Here is a 10,148-nt window from a genome sequence, read left to right on the forward strand (position 1 = left end):
AACGTAACGACACTCCTCACGCCCGAGCGCCGCCGGTCTGTGACGTAACGTATCCTTACACAACCATGACGGTTTCATCATGGACAGCACGAAAGCCCGAAAAGTGGTTGACGTTTTAATTTGGCAACGCCACGATGGATCCCAGTTTTTTTTTATCTTGGAGGCCAAAGAGGACAAAAAAGGAAACGTCCGGAGTCTTATAGTGTGAAAAGGGTTTAAATTTCGACTTAAGGAGTTGGCCATCGTTATATTTCGCGAGGTATAATACGGGGGGAAAAAGAACATTTATATTTATCAACCTACTAGTAATACTGGGTGGATGTCACGTTCCCCAAAGTTCAGTGCCTCTCTCTAATAAAGTAGAAACGCGACATTAAACTCCGTTCGAAACGGGAGAAATCACAAGGACACGATACAACTGACGTCCGGAAAAAAAAGAAAAAAAGAACTCCTATTCCCATTTGTAATGACCCTGTCGTGTTTTTCCCGGTGTAAGCATCTCTTTCGGAGACCTTTTCTCTCTGGTGTTGTTTTGCTGTTGGAATAAATGCCGAGGTGACCCTTCTGTGTGGAGTCTGCGTGTTCTCTCCAGCGGGTCGTTTCCTCCACCGCAGGGGGTGGTCGAACCGGGGTCTCCCAATCGTCACAGAAGTGTGTGTCGTTTTGGGTGGTGGGGGGTGCATCGGGGATACTGCGCCCCGAGGGTGTGGCCTCTCACCTTACTACGGACGATGGAAGAAGACCTGTACCTTCACGAGTCCGGGTTGTGAAAACTTCTTCTGGCAGTTCAAAACGTTTAGAAGAGACTACAGCACTACCCTGTTTCCATTTCTATCGTGTATTATTATACAGTCATAAGTATCTGTACTGATCACAGAGTCCCCCTCTCACTGCCAGGACTGAAGCCCAGTGCAGCACGAATAATAATAATAATTAATAAGTCTGGACCCTCCACTCAGAGCTCTTCCCAGGTCAGGGGGATCCCCTCCAGCCCCCCCAGTGTGCAGCCCCCACCTGGATGATGCTCCAGTCCGCTCAGCACACAGCAGCTCTCAGTGGGGAGGAGAGCAGAGGGATGGAGCCAGTTCAGAGAGGGGGGGGGTGATTAGGAGGCCATGATGGGTCAAGACCAGGGGGGGAATCAGGCCAGGACACTGGGGTAACACCCCTACTCTTCTCCAGAGACACCCCGGGATTGTTAATGAGCACAGAGAGTCAGGACCTCGGTTTGACGTCTCATCCGAAGGACAGCGCCTGTTTACAGTCCAGTGTCCCCCGTCACTATACTGGGGCATCAGGACCCACACAGACCGCAGGGTGAGAGCGCCCCCTGCTGGCCCCACTCACACCTCTCCCAGCAGCAACCTTGGGGGGGGGGGGGGAGGGAAAAAAACAAAAGCTAAACAGATTTTTTTTAAAAAAATTTATTGATGCTTAACAAAAGGTCATCAGTCCAGTCTGGGGTCCCTCAGCTTCGGTCCACTCTGGGGTCCCTCAGCTTCGGTCCAGCACAGACTGGGGTCCCTCAGCTTCAGTCCAGACTGGGGTCCCTCAGCATCGGTCCAGCACAGTCTGGGGTCCCTCAGCTTCGGTCCAGCACAGACTGGGGTCCCTCAGCTTCAGTCCAGACTGGGGTCCCTCAGCATCGGTCCAGCACAGTCTGGGGTCCCTCAGCTTCGGTCCAGCACAGACTGGGGTCCCTCAGCTTCAGTCCAGACTGGGGTCCCTCAGCATCGGTCCAGCACAGTCTGGGGTCCCTCAGCTTCGGTCCAGCACAGACTGGGGTCCCTCAGCTTCGGTCCAGTCTGGGGTCCCTCAGCTTCGGTCCAGCACAGTCTGGGGTCCCTCAGCTTCGGTACAGCATAGCCTGAGGTCCCTCAGCTTTGGTCCAGTCCAGTCTGGGGCCTCTCAGCTCCAGTCTAGTCCAGTCTGGGGCCCCTCAGCTCCAGTCCAGTCCAGTCTGGTGTCCCTCAGCTCCAGTGCAGTCCAGTGTGGGGTCCCTCAGCTTCAGACCAGCACAGTCTGGGGTCTCTCAGCTTCAGTCCAGCACAGACTGGGGTCCCTCAGCTTCGGCCCAGCAGTCTGGGGTCCCTCAGCTTCAGTCCAGACTGGGGTCCCTCAGCTTCGGTCCAGCACAGTCTGGTGTCCCTCAGCTCCGGTCCAGTCCAGTCTGGTGTCCCTAGGCTCCAGTCCAGTCGTCTGGTGTCCCTCAGCTCCAGTCCAGTCCAGTCCAGTCCAGTCCAGTCCAGATATTAGCAGGCACAGAACCAGGAAAGTAACCTGGAAAGTATATTGTTATTGCAGGTGTGAGGGACATAGACACAGACGTCACCATGACATCAAACAGCAAGAGGAGACTCCTCCTTGAATCACAGACATGACCGGGCGGCACCCCCCTGTCTGCTCACCTGCCCCTCCTCTTCCTCTTCTTGTCCTTCCCGGCAGCCTGCTCCTCTTCTCCCTCGCTCTTCCTCTCCTGAGCAACGGTCTCCGCCACCTCCATCGGCTCGTCCTGATCTTCTGTCTCCACCGACACGCAGCTCAGGGACATCAAAAAGACGCATCGGCGCTTCTGAAGCAGAGACAGGAGAGTCACGTTAAGAGTCGGACTGGACACTCCAGGACATGAACACTGCACTGAGAGAGAGAGGGGTTCATACAGACACATGACTGGACACTCCAGTACATGAACACTGCACTGAGAGAGAGAGGGGTTCATACAGACACACTGACTGGACACTCCAGGACATGAACACTGCACTGAGAGAGAGAGGGGTTCATACACACACACTGACTGGACACTCCAGGACATGAACACTACACTAAGAGAGAGAGGGGTTCATACAGACACACTGACTGGACACTAGACAGGAGTAAAGAGAGGATCAGAGCATTACCCACCTTCTTTTTCTGCTGTCTCAGAGGAGGTGGTGATTGGACCTCCTCCAGCTGGAGTCCAAAGAGGGAGAGAGGGGGCAGGAGAGGGACAGCACAGGGAGAGAAAGAGAGAGACAGGTGAGTCAAGTGTCCCAAGAGCACAGAGACTCTGCTGAGACCACACTCGCAGTGAGTGAGCCTGGGTGTAGCCCACTAATACTGACCCACTGGACACCACAGGACAGAGAGGAGGAGAGAGACACACTGAGGACAGAGAGGAGGAGGAGAGAGACACTGACAAACAGGGCTGAAAGAGAGAGAGACAGAGAGGCAGGGACAGGCAGACAGCAGGCCGAGAGAGACACTGACAGACAGGGCTGAAAGAGAGAGAGACACTGAGACCCAGGGACAGACAAGACGGCGAAACTCCACCACAGACAGGACAGGAGGCAGGGTGGGACCAGCACTGACCTCCTTCCTCTCTCCTGCCGGAAGAGCTGTCTCCACCTCCTCTTCCTCCTGCAAGTCAAGAGACAGGCTGAGAGAGAGACGGGCTGGCAGGACATCGGCGAACAGAGCTGAAGTCAGAGAGCAGAGGAGACAGGCCCAGCTGGGACAACGCAGGACAGACAGAGAGGACAGACAGGGAGACACACGAAGAGATACAGGGAGAGAGACCCAGCTGGGACAACGCAGGACAGACAGAGAGCAGGGAGACACACGGAGAGAGAGAGGAGGGAGGGAGACCCAGCTGGGACAACGCAGGACAGACAGAGAGCAGGGAGACACACGGAGAGACACAGGGAGAGAGACCCAGCTGGGACAACGCAGGACAGACAGAGAGCAGGGAGACACACAGAGAGAGAGAGGCGGGGGGGAGACCTAGCTGGGACAACGCAGGACAGACAGAGAGCAGGGAGACACACGGAGAGACACAGGAAGAGAGACCCAGCTGGGACAACGCAGGACAGACAGAGAGCAGGGAGACACACGGAGAGAGAGAGGAGGGGGGGAGACCTAGCTGGGACAATGCAGGACAGACAGAGAGCAGGGAGACACACGGAGAGAGAGAGGAGGGAGGGAGACCTAGCTGGGACAACGCAGGACAGACAGAGAGACAGGCAGGGAGACACACGGAGAGACACAGGGAGAGAGACCCAGCTGGGCCAACGCAGGACAGAGAGCAGGGAGACACACGGAGAGACACAGGGAGACAGACCCAGCTGGGACAACGCAGGACAGACAGAGAGCAGGGAGACATGGAAAGACACAGGGAGAGAGACAGGGAGAGAGGGACAGACACAGAGAAAAAGAGAGACTCAGACAGAAGGACAGAAAGACAGAAGGAGAGAAGTACAGATGGACAGAAAGACAGAGAAAAGGACAGAAAGACAGATGGACAGAAGGACAGATGGACAGAGAAAAGGATAGATAGAGTGATGGATAGAAAGACAGAAAAGGACAGAAAGACAGATGGACACAGAAAAGGACAGAAAGACAGAAGGACAGGATAGAGAAAAGGACAGACGGACAGAGGGACAGATGGACTGAAGGATAGATGGACAGACGGACAGATGGACGGACAGACGGACAGACGGACAGACGGACAGACTCTGCCCCACTTGCCTCGTCAGACATCTCGGCCTCTCTCCTTGCCCTCCGAACCGGGGAGCCCCAGGCGGGGCCTGGCGGGGCCGGGCGGGCGATGGGGGGCAGGACGGGTGGGGGCAGGGGCAGGGGCACCGCCCCGGGCAGCAGGGGGGGCTCGAGGGGCATGGCGGGGATGAAGGGGGGGCGGCGGGGCGGGGTGGGCAGGGGCCTGAGGGGGCCGGAGGGGGGGGCCGGGGGCGGGGAGCGGAGGGGGCTCTCGGGCGAGGAGGGGGGGGACACTGAGCGGAAGGAGTCGGGCGAGCCCGAGCGGGATGAGCCGGGTGACCCCGGGAGCTCCAGCTGCAGCTCGGCCGCCCTCTCCAGCTTCTGGACGAGCTCGGGGAGACATGAAGACACCACAGGATTCTGTCCAGCGGGGAGAGGGGGAGACACAACGCAGGGGGGATGAGGAGCAGAGACTACGCCTGGACAGGTGAGTGTGGACAGTGTGTCCAGTGAGAGTGTGGACAGGTGAGTGTGTACAGTGTGTCCAGTGAGAGTGTGGACAGGTGAGTGTGTACAGTGTGTCCAGTGAGAGTGTGGACAGGTGAGTGTGTACAGTGTGTCCAGTGAGTGTGGACAGGTGAGTGTGTACAGTGTGTCCAGTGAGAGTGTGTCCAGTAAGAGTCTGGACAGGTGAGTGTGGACAGGTGAGTGTGTCCAGTGTGTCCAGTAAGAGTGTGGACAGGTGTGTCCAACAGTAAGAAGCTGTCTTACCCTGTAACCCAGCTCAGGGGTGTTAGGGGGTGCTCTGTCTCCTCCCCAGATCTCACCTTCAGGTCGTGTGAAATGCCGGACCACTAGGAGACGCTGGAAACGAGGACACAAGACAAAGGTCAGGTCCACAGAGCTCACTCAATCACTACAGCAAGCAGAGACCTCTCGGCCATCAGGACTGTGGGGGTCAGTGTGCGGAGCTGTAGGGTTTCGGGAGTTTAGGGGTCAGTGTGGGGAGCTGTAGGGTATCGGGAGTTTAGGGGTCAGTGTGGGGAGCTGTAGGGTATCGGGAGTTTAGCGGTCAGTGTGGGGAGCTGTAGGGTATCGGGAGTTTAGGGGTCAGTGTGGGGAGCTGTAGGGTATCGGGAGTTTAGGGGTCAGTGTGGGGAGCTGTAGGGTATCGGGAGTTTAGGGGTCAGTGTGGGGAGCTGTAGGGTATCGGGAGTTTAGGGGTCAGAGTGGGGAGCTGTAGGGTAGATGTGGGGCACCGGGCCCACCACAGGGCCGCCGGTCCAGTCTCGCGGAAGGCGACCGGGTCAGACTTACGGAAAAGCACCGGGACTTGGGCCGGGACCTCTCCCGCTGCCAGTCCGGGTTCGGCCTGACCGGTGTGACCTGTGAAGACGCCAAACAGCCCATCTCCGAGACAGCTCTGACCAAATAGCCCAGCCCAGTCGTGTCGAGACTAGGGGCCTTGGGTAGTCTCTACAGTGTGTCCAGTGAGAGTCTGGGACGTTCAGAGGCAATCTGTGCTCTCAGAAGGCTATAATGGACCTGCGACCCTGTGGACGGCGGGCGGGAGGGGTGGACTTACGACGCCTCGCCGGGCCTGGGTCCTGCTGCGACCGCGCACGGCCGTGCGGCATCTCTGTCGGTCCATCGTCCTGCCGAGACAAGCAGAGTCACAGAGGGGAGGGGAGGGGGCGGAGCCACACAGCTGGGCGGCTTGTTCCCCACCCCCGCCCCCCTCTGTGTACAGAAGAGCCTCCTGTCCTGACTGGAGGACCTCACCCAGCTGTGTCCTGAGAGAAGCCAGGGTATCAGCTTTGTTCCACACCCCCGCCACCCTCTGTGTACAGAAGAGCCTCCTGTCCTGACTGGAGGAGCTCACCCAGCTCTGTCTGGACAGGAGCCAGGGTATCAGCTTTGTTCCACACCCCCGCCACCCTCGGTGTACAGAAGAGCCTCCTGTCCTGACTGGAGGAGCTCACTCAGCTGTGTCTGGAGAGAAGCCAGGGTATCGGCTTCAACCACAGGGCTGGGCAGCTTGTTCCCCACCCCCACCACTCTCTGTGTAGAGGTGCACCTCCTCTCAATATCTTTTTACAGCACTTTCACACCCATAAGAGTGGAGTAACGGTAAAAAAAACAACTTATTTCTCCACTTATTTTGTTATTTCTCGCCAGCGGCGCTTTTGACTGACTTACCGATTTCACGGGGATTCTGAAGAGCGATTCTGAAGCTGAAACTAACGATCTAAGTCGAAGTAACTTTATTGGAAGAAACACGTATTTAGAAAAGACTATATAGCGCTTTCCTCCTCTTCTCTCTTCACTCCTCTGAGCTCACGGGGCTCCGGCGCCGCCCCCCGCTAGAATCCGCCGCTCTGTGACGTCAGGCGGCTCATTGTGACGCCTCCGTGACGTCGCCCCCGACGCGCTCACGGCTCGGTCGCGAAACAAAAATGGCCGACATTTTTCACGGTTGCTGTTTTTTTTTGGGTGGACATTTTATTTTTCCAACTCTCGGCGGCCAGCCGGGTGTCCCTGTACGACCCCGGTAGTCGCCACCTCGGACAGGCAGGGGAAACGGGTCCAGGTGTTTCCGGCCCAAGGGTTACAAAAGCTGCACTTGAATTTAAAGACAAAATCACGTCGAGGGCGCATTCAGCACCCCCACGTCCAACACGGGTTTCCGTGGGGTTTGGTTCAGTGAAATTAGACCCCCCCGCCGACCCCCAAATCAAAGAAAGACCAAACTCCACCCCCCTCTAGCGCCCAAGGGCGGAAATTTCGGGCCACGCCACGTCCAAAAAACACGGGTTCCCCCCCCCCGTCCTGCGGGGAAAAGAAACGTCATTTTCTTTTCCGAGCGCTGCGTGGGACCTCACGACCCCCCCCCCACCCCAAAAAAAAAAACGGGCTTCGCAGACAAGGAAAACCGGGCACGTCGACCTCTCTACAACACCACCCGGCTGTTTCTGTTTCAAACCGTGGGGAAAAAAATAAATACAATTTCGCCCTTCACCGACCGCCGCGCAAAAAAACACAACTTCACGCTACAGAAACGGCCTGTGTGAGGGGGGGGCACGGGAAAAAAATAAAACCTGCGTGTTTTCGGCAGAGTAAGCTCAGCGGGGAAACTCCCTGAATCTCGGGGTTGCTTCTTGAACCCCGAAAACGACCTTTTTTCTCTCTCGTTTTCTTGGTGTCTGGGACGTTCACGAACTCCCGCGTCGGTGCGATTCCCAGCGGGACTTGAACATAACGCCCCCCGTGGAGCCACAGCACCCCCGTGTGGCCGAGAGGACTACCACCCGCAGGGCTGAGCTTTTACTGCCGTGTCCCGCTTTCACTCTGGTGATGAAGGAGGGAATCAAGGAGGAGAATTAATATTGTGATCCACCAGTCCATCACAGGACACACACACCCTCACACACCCTGGACAGGACACCAGTCCATCACAGGATGTTCAGTGCCTCTCTCTAATAAAGTAGAAATGCGACATTAAACTCCGTTCGAAACGGGAGAAATCACCAGGACACGATACACCTTGCTCCGGACGATGGGAGAAGACCTGTACCTTCACGAGTCCGGGTTGTGAAAACTTCTTCTGACAGTTCAAAACGTTTCGAAGAGACTACAGCGCTACCCTGTTTTCCATTTCTATCGTGTATTATTATACAGTCATAAGTATCTGTACTGATCACAGAGTCCCCCTCTCACTGCCAGGACTGAAGCCCAGTGCAGCACGAATAATAATAATAATTAATTCGTCTGGACTCTCCACTCAGAGCTCTTCCCAGGTCAGGGGGATCCCCTCCAGCCCCCCCAGTGTGCAGCCCCCACCTGGATGATGCTCCAGTCCGCTCAGCACACAGCAGCTCTCAGTGGGGAGGAGAGCAGAGGGATGGAGCCAGTTCAGAGAGGGGGGTGAGTAGGAGGCCATGAGGGGTCAAGACCAGGGGGGGAATCAGGCCAGGACACTGGGGTAACACCCCTACTCTTCTCCAGAGACACCCCGGGATTGTTAATGAGCACAGAGAGTCAGGACCTTGGTTTGACCTCCCATCCGAAGGACGGCGCCTGTTTACAGTCCAGTGTCCCCCGTCACTATACTGGGGCATCAGGACTCACACAGACCACAGGGTGAGAGCGCCCCCTGCTGGCCCCACTCACACCTCTCCCAGCAGCAACTTTGGGGGGGGGGAGGGAAAAAACCAAAAGCTAAATAGATTTTTTTTTTTAAAAATTTATTGATGCTTAACAAAAGAACAAAAATTACAAGCTTCAGTCCAGACTGGGGTCTGGGGTCCCTCAGCTTCAGTCCAGTCCAGTCTGGGGCCCCTCAGCTCCAGTGCAGTCCAGACTGGGGTCCCTCAGCTTCGGTCCAGCACAGACTGGGGTCCCTCAGCTTCGGTCCAGCACAGTCTGGGGTCCCTCAGCTTCAGTCCAGACTGGGGTCCCTCAGCTTAGGTCCAGCACAGTCTGGGGTCCCTCAGCTCCAGTCCAGTCCAGTCTGGTGTCTCTCAGCTCCGGTGCAGTCCAGTCTGGTGTCTCTCAGCTCCGGTCCAGTCCAGTCTGGTGTCCCTAGGCTCCAGTCCAGTCCAGTCTGGTGTCCCTCAGCTCCTGTCCAGTTCAGTCTGGGGCCCCTCAGCTTCAGTGCAGTCCAGTCTGGCGTCCCTCAGCTCCACTCCAGTCCAGTCCAGTCCAGTCCAGTCCAGATCTTAGCTGGCACAGAACCAGGAAAGGAACCTGGAAAGAATATTGTTATTGCAGGTGTGAGGGACACAGACACAGACGTCACCATGACATCAAACAGCAAGAGGAGACTCCTCCTTGAATCACAGACATGACCGGGCGGCGCCCCCCTGTCTGCTCACCTGCACCTCCTCTTCCTCTACTTGTCCTTCCCGGCATCCTGCTCCTCCTCTCCCTCGCTCTTCCTCTCCTGACCCACGGTCTCCGCCGCCTCCATCAGCTCGTCCTGATCATCTGTCTAAACCGACACGCAGCTCAGGGACTTTAAAAAGACGCACCAGTGCTTCTGAAGCAGAGACAGGAGAGTCACGTTAAGAGTCGGACTGGACACTCCAGGACATGAACACTGCACTGAGAGAGAGAGAGGGGTTCATACAGACACATGACTGGACACTCCAGTACATGAACACTGCACTGAGAGAGAGAGGGGTTCATACAGACACACTGACTGGACACTCCAGTACATGAACACTGCACTGAGAGAGAGAGAGGGGTTCATACAGACACACTGACTGGATACTGACTGGACACTGGACAGATGTAAAGAGAGGATCAGAGCATTACCCACCTTCTAATTCTTCTGTCTCACAGGAGGTGGTGATTGGACCTCCTCCAGCTGGAGTCCGAGGAGGGAGAGAGGGGGCAGGAGAGGGACAGCACAGGGAGAGAAAGAGAGAGACAGGTGAGTCAAGTGTCCCAAGAGTACAGAGACTCTGCTGAGATCACACTCGCAGTGAGTGACACCGACACTAACCAGCCTCAGGACAGCACTGCTAGAGCACCACAACCCAGACTCAACCACATCACAGCACAGATCAAACAGCAATATCTCACACACTGGGACACACACACACAAACACAACATAAACTGGAATGCTACAGAACCTTAAACAGACACTAGCTGAATATTTGACCAAAATAAA

General features: G+C 56.3%; 1 long non-coding RNA gene across 1 annotated transcript; it reads right to left on the minus strand.

Moving 5' to 3' along the window:
- Positions 1-2,253: 2,253 nt before the first annotated feature.
- LOC138243169 (uncharacterized) lies at positions 2,254-2,985 on the minus strand. The gene is made up of 3 exons (XR_011192017.1): positions 2,902-2,985; positions 2,409-2,572; positions 2,254-2,280 (listed from the first exon to the last, which is right to left on the minus strand). It is a non-coding gene; the product is annotated as an uncharacterized lncRNA (long non-coding RNA).
- Positions 2,986-10,148: the final 7,163 nt, after the last annotated feature.

Source organism: Lepisosteus oculatus, chromosome 14, assembly GCF_040954835.1.
Source record: "Lepisosteus oculatus isolate fLepOcu1 chromosome 14, fLepOcu1.hap2, whole genome shotgun sequence".
Classification (NCBI taxonomy): Eukaryota; Metazoa; Chordata; class Actinopteri; order Semionotiformes; family Lepisosteidae; genus Lepisosteus; species Lepisosteus oculatus.